The 16,873-nt window shown below is 40.8% G+C and overlaps 1 non-coding gene across 1 annotated transcript; it reads right to left on the bottom strand.

The window, feature by feature from the left end:
* Nucleotides 1-10,448: 10,448 nt before the first annotated feature.
* On the bottom strand, nucleotides 10,449-10,552 carry LOC112739721 (small nucleolar RNA R71). The gene has a single exon (XR_003170657.1). It is a non-coding gene; the product is annotated as a small nucleolar RNA R71 (small nucleolar RNA).
* Nucleotides 10,553-16,873: the final 6,321 nt, after the last annotated feature.

Below are 16,873 nucleotides of genomic sequence, written 5' to 3'. Positions count from 1 at the left end.
TGTAGGTGCTTGTGGTGTTGAAGAAGGATTATCTTCAACTGGAGCAGTAGGAAGACTTGTAGTGGCTGCTGGAAGTCTGAGGTATTTCCCGTTAGGGACATACTGATCATCCCGTGGAAGCACGGCTTTGGTGTCCCCAGCTCTGTAGGAGACTCCGGCTGCTGAGATAAGATCTGAGACCAAGGCGGGGAAAGGTAAGTTGCCCACAATTTGTACGTGTCCCATAGCATTCCGGATATGCCTTGAGAGATTCAGAGGTTGGTCTGTAAGGATGCACCATAGTAGAACGGCCATGTCCGCAGTGAAGGAGGACTCATGAGTGCTTGGAAAGACGTAATGGGACATAATCTGTGCCCATACACGAGCCTCCAAGGTAAGTGCTGAAGCCAAGATTCTCTTAGGGCGGGTACGGTGGTATCCGTAGATCCAACGGCTACCAGGTAATGCGATAACTCCGAGAACGGAGTCCAAGTTAAATTGGTACCTCTGGCGCTTAAGTGTGGCTTCTTGGAAGGCGTCCATTCCTTCTGGAATAGGGGGAAGACTCAGAGCTTGCTGAATGGCCTCTTCTGTGATGGGGACTTGCTTCTGCCAGACATAAACAGACTGCAGGGTTGGCATGTAGAAGTTAGAGTAGAACTCAACTACCCAAGAAAGATTGACCTGCCTTGGCTGTCTCCGTAGGAAACCCCATTGTCTTCGTTCAATTTGTGGCTCAACAAAGGTAGCAATGTTGGACAGGAGGATAAGAAGGTATTCATTGTTATAGTTCCTTTCTGCCAGGATAGGGAACATCTGCTCACAGTAGCGATTGGAAAATCGCGCAGTGTCCTTTGCTGGAAAGGCTTTCTCCTTTTCATCAACCTTTATTATCCTCTTAACTCTTTTTGTTGAGGGCTTGACTGCGGTTGAAGAGGGCTCTGCCACTAATGCTCTTTTAGTGCCTCTTCTTGCTGGGGGTTTAGGAGTCGCTTTCTCCTTTCCTTTCTTGGTGGCCATCCTGAAAAGAGAGGAGAAAGTAAATTAAATTCAAATAGATATGTAGCAAGGAAGAGAACGGAAGAGTGGTGATGGGTGCACATTAGGATGTATATGACATTAACACATGCTCTCGAGTACATGTGAAAAGCCAATAATGGAAAATAGCTAGTGCATATAAAGACAAGTGACCGCAAGGTGTTTATTGGCATGCCGGCAAAGGGCATGAGTAGCATAGACCAAGCAATACTTTGTAATAAACCATCACGTTTGAATTGACAATTAAATTCAATTAATACAATAGTAAAGGAAAGTTGTGAAAAGCAAGCATTGAATAGTATAACAACATAGAGAAGTGCATAATGCTATTTGAGCTTTTTCACAAACACATGGCATGCATGGTAAATAAGATATAGAAAGTATGAAGGTGAACATGCAAGTAATCCCTTAAATAGAATAAAAATAATTGTCAAACAAATTGCAACAATCCACAAGCTTATAATGAGGGATAAGACTCAAATAAAAATTTCTAACACCATGTAAAAGGAAAGAAAGAAGAAGGAAAATATGAATAATGAGAGAAAAAAGAAAAGAAGAAGAAAATAACATATAAAATAATAAGAATGATAGAAAAAAGAAAGAGGAAAGAAGAAAGTAAAACCTTGTTAATGGACGTAAGAGGGATAGAGAGTGAAAGGTGAGATAGAAGGGGGAAGGGGGAAGGAAGAAATAAGGGGGGAAAAGAAAAACTAGGATTTGGAGGGGAGAAAGATAAGATAATTTGGCAATTTAGGTTGAGCTGTGCGGCGCACGTGACGCGGCCGCGTGGGGCACGCGTTCGCGTGAATGCGCTTCAAGTAAGGTGACGCGATCGCGTCGGTCACGTGGTCGCGTGACCCATATTATGTGTCTAGCGCGAGTGTAGCCTCGCTCCAGCACAACTCTCTGTTCAAATTAAATTGTTTGCCAAAATTGGGACGGCGCGATCGCATGGGTCACGCGATCGCGTGAGTGTGCGCCAGGAGATGGATGACGCGGCCGCGTCAGCGACGCGGTCACGTGATAAGAATTGTGCTTCCAGCACCAATCCAGCATCACTTTCGCACAATATTTCATTGTGCACCCTTTTACGTCGAAAACTTCAGCGCACGCGGCCGCGTGAGGCACGCGGTCGCGTGGGAGGCCATGATTCCCATGCGACGCGGTCGCGTGGGTTGATTTGTGCCATTGGCATGCCTCCAGCCACACTCCAGCGTGACTTTCTGTTCATTTTTATTTTTCTTTATTCTCCCTGTGACGCGGACGCGTCGCTGATGCGATCGCGTCACGTAGGCAAAAATTTTTTTTTTAAATTAAAGTAAAAACATGTAAATGCAGATGCATGAAAGTACTAAGAAAGAGAAGAGTTATTGAATAGGAAAAAACTAAAAATAAAGAAAGGAACGATCATACCATGGTGGGTTGTCTCCCACCTAGCACTTTGCTTTAACGTCCGTAAGTTGGACGCTCCACTAGCTCAATCTTCTGCTATGTGGGGATCTTCCAAGAGGAAGATCTCAAGCTCTTTGTTTCTCTGTACCTTCTCACCATGGTATAGCTTCAGGTGTTGTCCATTAACCTTAATAAGTTCAGAGCTCGAAGGATGGCTTAGGTGATAAACTCCGTACGGTTCGGCCTTCTCTACTCTGTATGGACCTTCCCATCTTGATCTCAACTTGCCTGGCATGAGCCTTAGTCGAGATTTGTAAAGGAGGACTAAATCCCCAGGTTGGAACTCTTTCTTCTTGATGTTTTGATCATGTACAGCCTTCATCTTTTTCTTGTATATTCTGGAGTTTTCATAAGCTTCTAGGCGAAGGCTCTCCAGTTCCTGCAGTTGCAACTTCCTTTCAGCTCCGGCTTTCTCAATTCCCATGTTGCACTCCTTAACTGCCCAAAAGGCTCTGTGTTCTACTTTAACTGGGAGATGACAAGCTTTTCCATAAACCAAGCGGAAAGGACTCATCCCAATGGGTGTCTTGTATGCTGTTCTGTATGCCCAGAGTGCATCTTGTAGCCTGGTGCTCCAGTCTTTTCTATGAGGCTTTACTATCTTTTGCAAGATACGCTTAATTTCTCTGTTTGACACCTCGGCTTGCCCATTAGTTTGGGGATGGTAAGCTGTTGCAACTTTATGAATTATCCCATGCTTCTTCATTAATCCCGTCAGTCTCCTGTTACAAAAATGGGTGCCTTGATCGCTCACGATTGCTCGTGGTGATCCGAAGCGACATATAATATGGTTTCTCACAAAGGAAACAACAGTGTTAGCATCATCAGTGCGGGTAGGAATTGCTTCCACCCATTTGGAAACATAATCCACAGCTAACAATATATAAAAATATCTATTAGAATTTGGAAATGGACCCATGAAGTCAATGCCCCAAACATCAAAAATTTCACAGAAAAGCATAATTTGTTGAGGTATCTCATCCCTCTTGGATATATTACCAAATTTCTGGCATGGGAGACAAGATTTACAAAACTCAGCAGCGTCTCTAAAAAGGGTAGGCCACCAGAATCCACAGTCTAAGATCTTTCTAGCTGTCCTTTGAGGACCAAAATGTCCTCCACTCTCAGATGAGTGACAGGCCTTAAAAATGGATTGGAATTCTGATTGAGGCACACAACGTCTAATTACTTGATCAGCGCCACACCTCCATAAATACGGGTCATCCCATATATAATATTTAGACTCGCTTTTCAGCTTGTCTCTTTGATGCTTAGAGAAATTTGGAGGAAATGTGCGGCTAACTAAATAATTAGCAACAGGTGCATACCAAGGGGCTACCTCAGATACTGCTTGCAGGTTATCAAAAGGAAAATTATCATCTATAGGAGTAGAATCATCCTTAATATGCTCCAGGCGACTCAAGTGGTCTGCCACTAAATTCTGATTACCACTCCTATCCTTTATTTCTAAATCAAATTCTTGTAATAGCAGTATCCAACGTATGAGTCTTGGTTTGGATTCCTTTTTAGCTAATAGATACTTTAATGCTGCATGGTCCGAATACACTACTACTCTAGTACCAAGTAAATAAGCTCGGAATTTATCCAGAGCAAAACCAATAGCAAGAAGCTCTTTCTCAGTAGTAGTATAATTGGACTGGGCAGTGTCTAAAGTCTTAGACGCATAAGCAATAACGAAAGGATCCTTACCTTCATGCTGAGCCAGCGCTGTTCCTACTGCATGGTTGGAAGCATCGCACATGATTTCAAATGGCTGGCTCTAGTCTAGTCCTCTCACAATTGGAGCTTGAGTCAGAGCAGTCTTCAGCTTATCAAACGCTTGTTTGCAATCCCCACTGAACTCGAACTCAATATCCTTCTGCAGTAATCTGGATAAGGGAAGTGCGACCTTACTAAAGTCCTTAATAAATCTCCTATAAAATCCTGCATGGCCAAGGAACGAACAGACTTCCCTCACAGAAGAGGGGTAAGGTAGACTAGAGATAACATTCACCTTTGCTGGGTCTACAGAAATTCCATTATTAGATACCACATGTCCTAATACAATCTCTTGTTTTACCATAAAGTGACATTTTTCGAAATTTAATATAAGGTTTGTATTAACACATCTATCTAATACTTTAGATAATCCATCTAAGCAAAGGCTAAAAGAATCACCATAAACGCTAAAATTGTCCATAAAAACTTCCATACAGTCCTCAATAAGATCAGAGAAAAGACTCATCATGCACCTTTGGAAAGTAGCTGGTGCATTGCACAAACCAAAGGGCATTCTCTTATAAGCATAAGTCCCAAAATGACATGTAAAAGTAGTCTTTTCCTGATCCTCAGGAGCTATATGGATCTGGAAATAACCTGTGTAACCATCTAAAAAGCAATAATGTGATTTACCTGACAGGCGATCCAGCATTTGATCAATAAATGGAAGTAGGTAGTGATCCTTACGGGTAGCCTAGTTGAGACGCCTGTAATCAATGCAGACTCTCCAAGCATTCTGAACTCTAGTTGCTATGAGCTCTCCATGCTCATTCTTCACTGTATTAACCCCAGATTTCTTGGGCACCACTTGTACTGGACTTACCCATTCACTGTCTGAAATGGGATATATGATACCTGCTTCCAATAGTCTGGTCACTTCCTTTTTGACAACTTCCAAGATGGTGGGATTCAATCTTCTTTGGGGTTGACGGACAGGTCTTTCTCCCTCTTCTAAGAATATTCTGTGCTCACATACTTGAGAGTTGATGCCTACTATGTCTGCCAAGCTCTACCCAATTGCCTTCTTATGCTTTCTCAGCACATCAAGTAACTGCTCTTCTTGTTGAGAAGTAAGTTCCCTTACAATGATAACTGGAAACCTTTGCTCATCTTCGAGATAGGCATATTTGAGATGTGGAGGGAAGGGTTTCAATTCTAACTTTTGATCATGGGCAGGCTCTGGATTATCTGGAGCTTGTGAAAATGACGAAGTGCCCTCATTGTCAGTTAAAAGGGTTCCCACACTTGGACCTTGTCCAGTGTGCCTCTCTTCTAACTCTTCCTTGTGAACTTCAGCTACACTTTCGTCTATGACATCACACTGAAAGATAGAACGATCTTCTGGGGGGTTGTCAATGACTCCATTCAGATTGAAGATTACTATGCGGCCATCTATTTCAAAGGAGTATGTTCCTGAAAAAGCATCTAATTTGAATTTTGATGTCTTCAGGAATGGTCTTCCAAGTAGGATTGATGATGGCTTATCTGAATCATTATGGGGCATCTCCAAGATATAAAAATCAGTGGGAAATGTAAGTCCTTTAATGTTCACCAAAACATCTTCAGCAACTCCAGCCACTGTAATAATGCTTTTATCTGCTAACACAAAACGAGCTGCCGAGCTTTTTAAGGGAGGGAGCCTCAAAATATCATATATAGACAAAGGCATTATACTGACACATGCTCCTAAATCACACATGCAATCATAAATTACTACACCACCAATAGTACAGCTAACTATACAAGGACCTGGATCACTACATTTTTCAGGTAATCCTCCCATTAAAGCAGATATAGAACTACCTAAAGGAATAGTTTCTAATTCATTAATTTTTTCTTTATGGATACATAAGTCTTTTAGAAACTTTGCATATTTAGGTACCTGCTGAATAACATCAAAAAGAGGAACAGTTACCTCAACCTTTTTGAATATTTCTACCATTTTGGGGTCGGGTTCCAGCTGCTTCCTGGGCTTCCTTGCAAGTTGTGGAAATGGAATGGGAGTAGTGTTTTCTGTAGTATCTGCGCCTTTTGGTGCTTCCTCATGTGGTTGAGCTATTTCTTCTTCAGCTATGCCCTGTGTGTCCTCTTCCTCTTCAACATCTTCTATTTCTACTACCTCTTCAGCTGAGGTGTGTTCTGGTAGGCTTGGTTCCTCCTGACTCCTCTCCTGCAGTGTGGTTCCCGACCTTAGGGTGATGGCATTAATGCCTCCCTTTGAATTGGGTAATGGTTGAGAGGGGATTCCAGTGGAGCTTGAAGGTTGGTTACTGGAATTTTGCGTTGATCCAAGCTGTGACATAAGAGCTTGCAAAGTAGAGGTGAGACCATTCAGACTGGCGTTAATATTATTCATGTTATTTTCTATGGTCTGTTGTCTTCGCTCAAAAGATTGTAGTAGCTCTTCATTAGGAGATAAAGAAGAATGAGTAAATTGGGATGTCTGCTGTTGATTATTCTGTGGTCCTTGGTTTTGCCTCAGGTGAGGTGCTCTGTAAGGTTGATTCTGCTGCCTGTTGTTGTTATTATTCCACCTCTGATTTCCCTGATTATTTCTGCCTCTTCTGTTATTGTTGTACCTCCAATTCTGGTTAGAATTGTCCTGCCATCCATGGTTATTATTTCCACTTTGATTGTACCCTTGGTTGGGGCGGTCATAGAAGTTATGAGTGGATACCACCATGTTGTCTTCTTATTGGAGCTGCAGGCATTCATCAGTGTAATGGCTGTAATCAGCACAGATTTCACAAATTCTTTGCGGGACTAGTTGTTGGTTTTGCTATGGTGGAGGAGCTTGCTGAGCTTGCTGTTGATTCAATTGCATCTGCTTCAGCAAGTTGGTCATCTCGCATATACTCTGAGCTAAAGCAGCAGTCTCTCTATTAGAGGATACTTCTGCAACGGCTTTTGAACGGCCTTGCTTTTACCTGTGGTTCTGATGCCAAGGCATCATAGGCTAGTTTCACTAGCATTTTTCTGTTAGTTTTAGTTGTTTTATGCATTTTCTTGAGCTTAAAGTAACCAAAAATGGTTAAATGAAGAACAAAGTAATGAACCATCCAAACAATATGATTTTGATGCAAATTCCATGAGTTTTAGTTATATTACTTAAATGCTATGAATGGAAGATTTCTCATGAAATTTTGCAAGACTTTGATGCAATTGTTTGGATGATTTCAGGGAAGAAGAGGCTAAGCAAGGAAGCAACAAAATCAATAAAGGAAGCTTGAATATCACATGTGGAGTTTAAGTTCCAGTTTAAGCCTAAACTGGAGCTTAAACGCCAAAATCATGAAGGATAAGAAATGCTGGGATTGAAGTTTAACCTCCAGTTTGACCTCAAACTGGAGGTTAAACGCCAGAATGAAAAGCCTCACTTAAGGAGCATTCCACGTTTAACCTCCAGTTTGACCTCAAACTGGAGGTTAAACGCCAGAATGAGTATGCCACCCAGGGAGGAGTTCCACGTTTAACCTCCAGTTTGACCTCAAACTGGAGGTTAAACGCCAGAACCAGGAAGAGTACCAGGGAGCCATTCCACGTTTAAGCTCCAGTTTGACTCAAACTGGAGCTTAAACGTGTTCGACAGCTTTTCTACTCCAGGGTTGCTCTCTCCATTTCCACGTTTAACCTCCAGTTTGACCTCAAACTGTAGGTTAAACGTGTTCGACACCTCCAGGGCCACCATTCTAAGCTTCCACGTTTAACCTCCAGTTTGACCTCAAACTGGAGGTTAAACGTGTTCGACCTCCAGTATGCCTCCACCCTTTTCCACGTTTAACCTCCAGTTTGACCTCAAACTGGAGGTTAAACGTGTTCGACCTCCAGGGCTGCCCTTCCTATCTCCACGTTTAAGCTTCAGTTTAACCTTAAACTGAAGCTTAAACGTGTTCGACTACATGACTCTCCAGGGCTACCTTCTTCCATTTCCACGTTTAAGCTTCAGTTTAACCTTAAACTGAAGCTTAAACGTGCTTCTACAAAAGGCCTCACTGGAAGCGTCTGGCGTTTAAGCTGCAGTTTAAGCTTAAACTACAACTTAAACGCTACTCTTGGAAAAGGTTTCTGGGCCAAAAATATTGTGATTTAAGTTAGTCTTTGAGCACAAATATTAACTTAAACTTACTTTGGTATGAAACCCAATTGAATATCATGGTTTATGGGATTGGGCCTGAAGGATTGATGAGTTTGAAATCTCAATTTATTGAGTCATGTGTCATTATTTGATTATCACTAAGTTGGCTCAATAAATGTTACAGGATTTGGATCAACAACCTCATCAAGATTATGGATCATAAACCCAAGGCAAAAGGAAAGCAAGGAGAGGCCTCAAAGCCCAAGAAGCACAACTGAAGCTCAATATAGAAAGTGTATAAATAGGATAGAAGTTAAGTTAGAGAGGATTTTTACTTTCACTTTTAGCTAGTTTTCCTTTTCTTTGTAATTGAATTCAGAGCTATGATTCACTAAACCCCCTTTCATTGGGTTAGGGAGCTCTATTGTAATTCAATGAATCAATAATAGTTTATCTTCTTCTTCAATCTTTTCTCTTGAATTTTGTTAGAAAGCTTCTCGATCTAATTCCATTGAGTAGTTGTCTTGGGAAAGAAACTACTCATACTTGGAATCCTTCGGAGCCTTGGGAAAGGAATGGAGGATTCATGCTAGAGAAGCTTTCTCACAGTGGATTGGATTGGGGTTTGGATGGATATTGTGACATGTAATCCTACCAAATTGTGGTTCATGAAATTGTGTGGTATAATCAGTGATCAAGCATCATCTCTTCTTATGAACATTTAAACCAAGGGATTGGGAATTTGTTTGTTTTTAGAGAGCATTGGTGAGCCAAGGAATTGGGATCCAATCATATAAGATTGCCAAGCAAAATTCAATGAACGCATTGGTTGAGGAAGAGATAAACATGTTTTGATTCGGAGATCTCAATATCTCCTATAACCCAATGAATTCCCCAATTCTGAGTTCCACTTTTTCTTTACATCCTGCAATTAAATTCATGCAATCACCCCCATCCCCTTTAATTTCAGCAATTTAGTTTCTGCTCTTTAATTCATGCAATTTAAGATTCAGCCATTTTAATTTCTTGTCATTTACTTTTCCCGCCAATTTTACATTCCGCAATACTCATCTCAACCTTGATTTCGCTCAACTAGAACACACTTCTAATCCGAATTGCTCATTCAACTAATCCTTGTGGGATTCGACCTCACTCTATTGTGAGTTTTTACTTGACGATAACCGGTGCACTTGCCGGAAGGAATTTTGCCGATCGTGCAATTTCCTAAATCGTAGCATAACTAGATTATGCGCATCAAGTTTATGGCGCCGTTGCCGGGGATTGGTTTTCGATTGACAATTCTCAAATTGGAAGCTAACTAGATTGAGCAATTTTCTCTTGCTTTGTTAATTCTGTTCAAGATACTTGTTGAATTTTAATTTCTGCACTTGGTTACATGCTTTCCTTCTGTATGCCTTTAAATTCATGCAACTAACTCACTGACTCACTAACTGTTTGAGTTAATTCCTCAATTGAGCTAACCATACTCTTCCATTAACCAAGAGTATTTCACTTGTTTGTGTTTGAGCTGTGTTCTTGTATGACAGGTAGGAGAGGAGAGACATCAACTCCTCCATATACCGAACCAGAGAGGACCCTTCATAGACTTAGAAGGGAAGCAAGAGGGAAGAGAGTAGTGGGAGAAGAGGAATCTGAAGGAGAATCTGAGGACAATTTTGAGGAAGCTTTAGATCTCAACATGGATAGAGAAGTTCACAACCATGAGAGAGCTGATGGAAACGATGCCATCCCTGAGAGGAGGGTTCTTAGTTCATACATAAACCCAACCTCTGGGAATTGTGGTAGTAGCATCCAGAAACCACCCATTCAGGCCAACAATTTTGAGCTCAAGCCACAGCTAATATCACTTGTGGAAAATCATTGTTCCTTTGGAGGAAGTGCTAATGAAGACCCAAACCAACATCTCACAAAATTTCTGAGAATTTGTGACACTGTGAAGTCCAATGGAGTCCAGGAAGATGCCTATAAACTGCTTTTGTTCCCATTTTCACTTAGGGACAAAGCAGCTAAGTGGCTGGAATCATTCCCAAGGGGGAGTCTAACAACATGGGATGAGGTGGAAAGCAAGTTTCTGGCACGTTTCTACCCTCCACAAAAGGTCAATAGGCTTCGATCTGAGGTTCAGACTTTTAGACAACAAGATGGTGAAACTCTCTACGAGGCATGGGAGAGATTCAAGGACTTGACAAGGAAATGCCCACCAAACATGTTCCATGATTGGGTGCAACTGCACATCTTCTATGATGGGCTCTCTTATGAATCAAGGAAGGCTGTAGACCATTCATCAGGAGGTTCATTGAACAGGAAAAAGACTGTGGAAGAAGCCATTGAAGTGATCGAGACAGTGGCTGAGAATGAGTACTACTATGCATCAGAAAGGCACAACACTAAGGGAGTCATGGAGCTGAACCATGTTGATACAATTCTAGCCCAAAACAAGGTGTTTGCCAAGCAACTAGCAGAGCTTACCAGGCAATTAGAAACAAAGCAAGTGGCTGCAATACACACACAAGATCAAGAGGAAGTAGGCATTGAAGGAGGTGATTGGGATGAGGCTAACTATGTGGGAAACCAACAAAGGCAATCATATGATCCACATTCCAACACTTACAACCCAGGCTGGAGAAACCACCCAAACTTTGGGTGGGGAAACCAACAAACCCAACCACAAAACCACAAACCTTACAACCACAATCAACATAACAATTCCACATACCAAAACTCCAACCAAAGATCATACCAAGCCACACAAAGCACCTACTCCCAACCACCATATCATGGCCAAAATAATCAACATACCCAACCTAATCCGAACCAACAATTTCAAGATCAATTAAATCGGATAGAAGGAATGATGGCAACCATGAGTCAAGACATAGTTGAACTGAAGAGCTTCAGGGATGATGTGAGAACTACCTTAAGAAACCATGGTGAAAAACTCAAAAGGATGGAATCTCAAGTAGGAGAGCTATCTCAACAGGCACCCAAATCAACTGCAGTGTTCCCTAGTGACACAGAAAAGAATCCTAAAGGGGAACAAAAGAGAGTAAGATGGGAAGAATGCAAAGCCATCACCATAATGAAGGAAGTCTCAGAAGAAGAAGGAATCAGGCCCTCAGAGCAGGAACCAGAAATCTTGAAGGAAGGTGTGGAAGAAGTTAAGCAAGAAGGTGGAACTGAGCAAGCCAAGGAACTGCAAAAAGGCATGATGGAAATATACCAACCAAAAGCACCATTTCCTGAGAGGTTAGGAGGAGGTGAAAAAAGGAAAACCTACTCAAGGTTTCTAGAGACATTTAACTCTCTTCATGTCAATATTCCCTTTCTTGAGATTCTTCATCAAATGCCCACACACATCAAGTATTTAAAGGAATTGTTAAGCAAGAAAAGAGTTTTGAAGGGAGGACAAACGGTAACAATGAACAAAGAATGCAGTGCTCTCATCAAGAAGGACACACTCTCTAAGAAAACGGACCCAGGAAGTTTTCATATCCCTTGCATCATAGGGGAAACAAAAATTGACAGAGGATTCTGTGATCTAGGAGCTAGCATAAATGTGATGCCTCTAACTCTTATGAAGAGGCTACAACTGAATGAGGTGAGATCCACTGATGTAATCATACAACTGGCTGACAAAACTCAGAAGCAAGCTGAAGGGGTAGTTGAAAATGTGCTGGTGAAAGTGGGGGATTATTATTTCCCCACAGACTTTGTCATTGTGGACATGGAGGAAAGCTACTTACACCCTATCATTCTGGGCAGACCATTTCTAGCCACTACTAGAGCGCTCATAGATGTAGAACAAGGAGAGCTAATTCTGAGAATACATGATGAACAGCTCATTTTCAAAGTCTTCAAACCTGCATCTGAGCCTGAACCAGAACCTGAAAAGCCTAAAGATGATAGTAGCCATCCGTGTTTGGAGGAAAGTAATCCAGCAGCTGAGACTCTAAAACAGTCATTGGAAGGCAAACAAGAGTTGCAAGAGTTAGAGCCACAAGAATCAGTGGAAACAGATCAGAAGGATCCTCCTGACATAAAGGTCAATGAAGAAATCCTCAAGAGAAAGGGAAGAGTGATAGGGAGATTGCCAAGAGGATGGAGAAACAAGAAAATTCCCACTGAAGGTTTTTCTCCGGGAGATAACGTGATATCAAGTCATTATCTGCCAATCCCACCTGGCCTCAAAACCATTCCTTCCCAGCTCCCTCAAGTGTTCACAATCAGGAAAGTTCTTTCTATGGAACATTCAGAGGTCATGAATGAATCAAGTGGGGACGTTTTCATAGTGAGAGGAGATGACGTCAAGCACTACAATCCACCCTAACAAGGGACAACCGTCAAGCTAGTGACGCTAAAGAAGCGCTTGTTGGGAGGCAACCCAACCTGAGGTAATACCTTGTTGCTGTTTCTTTTATTTGTTTCAATAAAAAGGGTAAAGTAGTTTCTGTGCATTGCAAAGAATTAAGTTTGGTGTTTCACACCAAACAATGAATTCATGGATCAATAAGTCAAAGGGGAATGTGTGACTCTAAGTTTGGTGTTCCACCATAAAGATAAACTGAACACAACAACCTTTGAATTATATGAAAGGAACAACTATTCTAAGCAGTCACAGAAATGCTTAAAACCCTTAGTAGCAACATCATTCCAAGATAACTCAAGGATTCAAAGAACAGAGAGAAGTAAGTGGGAGACTAAGTTTGGTGTTCACACACCAACCTAAGAATCCGATACTTACCCACACATAGTTGAGCTAACCACTCAAGTGCTTGAGAAGCAAGCAACTTCATTACTCTTTGCAGGAAAGGAAACAAGAACCTTAAAGCATGAAGCAACATTTAGGAAGAAGAAGGAGAAATCAAATTGTTTCCTGACAACAAAGAGAAAACAAGGAATTTCACAAGGTGGTATTGTTCCTTGATAATTCTTTAAAAAGGGCAAACAAAAGCATGCGTGTTCTGGTTTAAACTGTAAATGTTGAATCTTTCTGGAATGTGTAGTTTTTTTTTAGTATGTCTGTTTGTTAATTGCTTTGAATAAAGTGAATGCCTAGATGTTTGGATATAACTTCACCTTCTTAAACAAGTGCGTGCCATGCTTGTTCTGTTTCCAAAAATAAAAGAAAAGTTTGAACAAAAGTAACTTGGCTAAATTAGTGACAAATCAAGTAGAATTAAGTGGTGGTATGCATGCTTGATTGTTTAGTCAGATCACTAAAATTAGAGTGTAGAATTATCATTTTTTATGTAGAAAGTGAAAATTGTCTATGGATCTTGATGAATAAATGTCTTTGGCCATGAAAAAGAAAGAAAAAGAAAAAGAAAAAGCCACGGAAAAAGGCAACCAAAAAGCAAAAAAAAAATTGAGAAAATAAGCTAGGTACCAATGGTTTGAACTTCTGAGACAAATGCCTGTGGTGTTTATGTATTAAGGATATGCTTGGATGAATAGGTTCTGAGGAGTGTTTCAACACTTGGTAACTTGGGTTAACTAACCCGGGATTATCAACCAAAAGTCCATTATCAAGAGCAACCTAAATACAAAACATTTAGTCACACAAAGAGGTGCTGGGCACCAATGTCTCAAGATGAAATGTGAACTAAAATGCCTAAAGTGGATATGTGTAGTGCACTGATAAGAAAAAGAAAATGCCAAAGGCTTGTGCAACACATGACACTAAGCAAACAAGGAGCAAAAGAAGCTCTAAGAAAAAGAAAAGAAAAACAAAGAAGAGAAAAGTGCCAAAGACATAAGAATAACAAGAGGCCATAGCAATGTTTGATGGATGCAATGAAAAAGTGATAATCCTACCTGATAAGTATGAAAAAGTGATGCTGCAACTTTCTGCATAAAACCCTTCTGATGAACTTCAAATGCTTGCTAATATAGCCAATGTAATTGCTTTCTGTTTCATACTTTCTTCTCAAATAACTCAGGACTTGCTTAGGGACAAGCAAGTATTAAGTTTGGTGTTGTGATGCCAAGGCATCATAGGCTAGTTTCACTAGCATTTTTCTGTTAGTTTTAGTTGTTTTATGCATTTTCTTGAGCTTAAAGTAACCAAAAATGGTTAAATGAAGAACAAAGTAATGAACCATCCAAACAATATGATTTTGATGCAAATTCCATGAGTTTTAGTTATATTACTTAAATGCTATGAATGGAAGATTTCTCATGAAATTTTGCAAGACTTTGATGCAATTGTTTGGATGATTTCAGGGAAGAAGAGGCTAAGCAAGGAAGCAACAAAATCAATAAAGGAAGCTTGAATATCACATGTGGAGTTTAAGTTCCAGTTTAAGCCTAAACTGGAGCTTAAACGCCAAAATCATGAAGGATAAGAAATGCTGGGATTGAAGTTTAACCTCCAGTTTGACCTCAAACTGGAGGTTAAACGCCAGAATGAAAAGCCTCACTTAAGGAGCATTCCACGTTTAACCTCCAGTTTGACCTCAAACTGGAGGTTAAACGCCAGAATGAGTATGCCACCCAGGGAGGAGTTCCACGTTTAACCTCCAGTTTGACCTCAAACTGGAGGTTAAACGCCAGAACCAGGAAGAGTACCAGGGAGCCATTCCACGTTTAAGCTCCAGTTTGACTCAAACTGGAGCTTAAACGTGTTCGACAGCTTTTCTACTCCAGGGTTGCTCTCTCCATTTCCACGTTTAACCTCCAGTTTGACCTCAAACTGTAGGTTAAACGTGTTCGACACCTCCAGGGCCACCATTCTAAGCTTCCACGTTTAACCTCCAGTTTGACCTCAAACTGGAGGTTAAACGTGTTCGACCTCCAGTATGCCTCCACCCTTTTCCACGTTTAACCTCCAGTTTGACCTCAAACTGGAGGTTAAACGTGTTCGACCTCCAGGGCTGCCCTTCCTATCTCCACGTTTAAGCTTCAGTTTAACCTTAAACTGAAGCTTAAACGTGTTCGACTACATGACTCTCCAGGGCTACCTTCTTCCATTTCCACGTTTAATCTTCAGTTTAACCTTAAACTGAAGCTTAAACGTGCTTCTACAAAAGGCCTCACTGGAAGCGTCTGGCGTTTAAGCTGCAGTTTAAGCTTAAACTACAACTTAAACGCCACTCTTGGAAAAGGTTTCTGGGCCAAAAATATTGTGATTTAAGTTAGTCTTTGAGCACAAATATTAACTTAAACTTACTTTGGTATGAAACCCAATTGAATATCATGGTTTATGGGATTGGGCCTGAAGGATTGATGAGTTTGAAATCTCAATTTATTGAGTCATGTGTCATTATTTGATTATCACTAAGTTGGCTCAATAAATGTTACAGGATTTGGATCAACAACCTCATCAAGATTATGGATCATAAACCCAAGGCAAAAGGAAAGCAAGGAGAGGCCTCAAAGCCCAAGAAGCACAACTGAAGCTCAATATAGAAAGTGTATAAATAGGATAGAAGTTAAGTTAGAGAGGATTTTTACTTTCACTTTTAGCTAGTTTTCCTTTTCTTTGTAATTGAATTCAGAGCTATGATTCACTAAACCCCCTTTCATTGGGTTAGGGAGCTCTATTGTAATTCAATGAATCAATAATAGTTTATCTTCTTCTTCAATCTTTTCTCTTGAATTTTGTTAGAAAGCTTCTCGATCTAATTCCATTGAGTAGTTGTCTTGGGAAAGAAACTACTCATACTTGGAATCCTTCGGAGCCTTGGGAAAGGAATGGAGGATTCATGCTAGAGAAGCTTTCTCACAGTGGATTGGATTGGGGTTTGGATGGATATTGTGACATGTAATCCTACCAAATTGTGGTTCATGAAACTGTGTGGTATAATCAGTGATCAAGCATCATCTCTTCTTATGAACATTTAAACCAAGGGATTGGGAATTTGTTTGTTTTTAGAGAGCATTGGTGAGCCAAGGAATTGGGATCCAATCATATAAGATTGCCAAGCAAAATTCAATGAACGCATTGGTTGAGGAAGAGATAAACATGTTTTGATTCGGAGATCTCAATATCTCCTATAACCCAATGAATTCCCCAATTCTGAGTTCCACTTTTTCTTTACATCCTGCAATTAAATTCATGCAATCACCCCCATCCCCTTTAATTTCAGCAATTTAGTTTCTGCTCTTTAATTCATGCAATTTAAGATTCAGCCATTTTAATTTCTTGTCATTTACTTTTCCCGCCAATTTTACATTCCGCAATACTCATCTCAACCTTGATTCCGCTCAACTAGAACACACTTCTAATCCGAATTGCTCATTCAACCAATCCTTGTGGGATTCGACCTCACTCTATTGTGAGTTTTTACTTGACGATAACCGGTGCACTTGCCGGAAGGAATTTTGCCGATCGTGCAATTTCCTAAATCGTAGCATAACTAGATTATGCGCATCAGGTTCCTAGTAGATTCAGCTAAATCACTGATCAATTGCCAAACCTCATCGGTGGTTTTGTACTTCTTCATAGACCCATTGCTAGCACTTTCCAATGTGGTCTTATCTTGGGGCCTCATGCCCTGTGTGATATAGCTAAGTAACACTATCTTGTCA

This window comes from Arachis hypogaea, chromosome 13 (genome assembly GCF_003086295.3).
Source record: "Arachis hypogaea cultivar Tifrunner chromosome 13, arahy.Tifrunner.gnm2.J5K5, whole genome shotgun sequence".
Classification (NCBI taxonomy): domain Eukaryota; kingdom Viridiplantae; phylum Streptophyta; class Magnoliopsida; order Fabales; family Fabaceae; genus Arachis; species Arachis hypogaea.
The sequence above is the reverse complement of the archived record's forward strand: the minus strand, read 5'-3'. Positions and strand labels throughout refer to the sequence as shown.